We start from the raw sequence: 2696 nt of genomic DNA, 5'->3' as shown, positions 1-2696 counted from the left end.
TAGGAAAAATTCCTTCCCCTTGGGGCTGTCAGGGGCTGGAAGGGGCTGCCCAGGGAAGGGGTCGAGTCCCCACCCTGCAAGGATTTAACAGCCGGGCAGAGGCGGTGCTGAGGGCCAGGGTTTGGGGGTGGGATGGCAGGGGAACATTGGGCTTGATGATCTTAAAGGGCTTTTCCAGCCTAAACAATTCTATAGCTCTATGATTCTATGCTCCTCATTCCTCACCCCCACTATGTGTATTTTATTTTTAAATAGCACCTTTCTTTGTTTACCCCACCTGCCCATTTTTCACCCCGTTCTCAGAGGAAGGCGAGCAGCAGCTCGGCTCTGAGGGGAGAGCTTTAGAGGGAAGAGCAATGCTGAGGGCTTGGTTGGGTTGTGTTTGAGGGGGGGAATTGGGCATTGCACAAGCTCTTTGGGATGTGCTGAAATCAATCCCTGTAGCAGAGGCAATTTAGGTAGCCAGCACTTATCTATAGGACATCTCTATATGGTGCATTTCATCTCCAGGCACTTCACAAACAGGTAAGATCTATCAGTGTCAGCCATTACGGCGGGTCAAAAAGCCCCGTGAAAGGTGTTAGCAGGCAGCTATGCCAAGTGCAAAAGCACGGCTCCGTATGGAGCAATGTGGCCTGGATAACAGCAATTGCTTCATCATAAATAGCAACACACGCAACTTCAGCCTAAGACGTGATTAATGCAATACAGTCACGGAATGATTCTCACTTTGCCCCTCTTTTCGAGATTCTCTGAGAACACACAGCTCTCGCTGACACGTGGCAGGGCCTGGCACAACCGCACTATTGAAAGCAAGAGGCGCAGACCGACAGAAGAACACACCACGGTCACGATGCGGTCGATCTGCAGGGACAGGGAGAGAGTCCAAAACCACAGCTCCCAACACATGTGATTGCTCCTCATAACACAAGTCAAATATTATGTCCAGTAGAAATACCGGGGAAAACTAAATAGTAGAACGTAGTTTCTTGCATGAAAATTTGTCCCAACAGAGGATTTAAGAAGGAAAAAGATAGTTGGAGGCATCCAAATGCCATTTGCAGTCCAGGTGGGTCCTGCGTAGCTCCCTTGCAGAGGGATGCCTACACACAGTGTACAACGTTAGCAACCGGCCAAGGCTCCAAATGTCACCCAGCGCTGCGAACCCTGCGGGACGGAGGAGTTCCCAGGCACCCTGTGAAGGAGGGCACAGTGTCCAGGCTTGGTGATGATTTCAGTGGGAAAGGGACGCTTCCAGAGTCACCACAGCTGCTTGCTTCTTGTGCCCAAGTTTTCTGCAAAGCCCTTCCCAACCAGCGACTCAAAACAAAAGCCAAATGTTTACACTTTGTATCTCTTCCTCTCCAAAATGTTGTCTATGTGCCTTTTTCCTAGCTGACACAGTTACTGCCCTGAATTCTCTTCTCTGATAAAAGGGAATGTCTTATGTAATTGAATTTTTAATATCCAAGTAACATTTTAGAAACAACTATGGCAAACCGAAATAGAACAAAAAAATGTTCATCAAGCCCAAACACGCAACGCACCAGCAAACTGTGACGTGTGGTACCACACGGCCAGCTGTCACGCTGTATTCCCAACCGTAACACCGAGTACCGGCCGTACGTACCACAGCCCTCCCCTTGGAGAACTGAGGAAGATGAGCCCAGGGCCTGGAAGTGTGAAACTGCCCCTGCCTTGTCTGCAGGAGGTTTCCTAAGAAGAAATAAAACTCGTACATTATTTACAGTTCTCAGGACACACAGCGATACGAGGAGATAATTCTCTTCCAAGGACTAAGCTCCATAATTTGCATCAGACACCTCAGGATTTTTAAAAGGAGACAATCAAATCAATGTGAATGCCTTGCAGATATAACTCAATTAAAAAAACAAGAACCACAAACAGATACGAAGGATGCAAAACGTACTTCAAAATAGAACAGAACAGTACCAAGATCAACATGGCATTTCCAGGTGTGCGTTGAGTCTTTTGACAATGTCTCACTTCATAATCATAAGAAATCCCAGCAGCTGGGCCCGGCCCTGCTGGCACAAAAGGTGACTTTTAAATAAAAGTCGTTTACACTCGCAGAACACTGCCTGAACACAGCAGTGTCTCTATTTGTAACTGCTTTTTTTGTAGTACAATTACCTGAAATTATTTTTGTTAGATCTCAAATCTGGTATCATCCAAAGTTCAATGAACAACTTGTAGTTTCTCATCTTATGTCACTCTTCAATCACTCCAGACTTTTGAGTTCCATAGTTGTAACTTGTGCTTTAAAATGTGATTCTAAATAAAAGCTGGTCGTTCACAAACGTATGCGCGATCTGCAGACGCGAAAGCCAACAGACAGCAGAGATGCAGCTAGGCCTGCTACCTCCATGACACAGGGGTGATCTGGGCGGGCCTGTGCCTCCACCTTCCTGGGGAGCTTCCCCATCCTGAGAAGCCAAGGGCCTGATGTAACACTGCGTAGCGAGTTAGCTGAGCAAGGACACGGTGACTCAGTGGTGAGACATCACGGTGGCAGGCGCCTTCCTCGAGGCCCACGGGCTCTCTGGCGGGGGCTGCTGCGAAGCCCAGCGCGTGTGCCCAGGGACAGGCCCCGGATGGGGTCCACACACCGAGGCGTGTGTGGAGAAACCCGTGTCTCCTCAGGGCTGGCCACCCACGTTACCACCTTGTCCCCA

Source organism: Egretta garzetta, unplaced genomic scaffold (assembly GCF_000687185.1).
Source record: "Egretta garzetta isolate BGI_Z169 unplaced genomic scaffold, ASM68718v1 scaffold341, whole genome shotgun sequence".
Taxonomy (NCBI): domain Eukaryota; kingdom Metazoa; phylum Chordata; class Aves; order Pelecaniformes; family Ardeidae; genus Egretta; species Egretta garzetta.
This window is presented reverse-complemented; position numbering follows the sequence as displayed.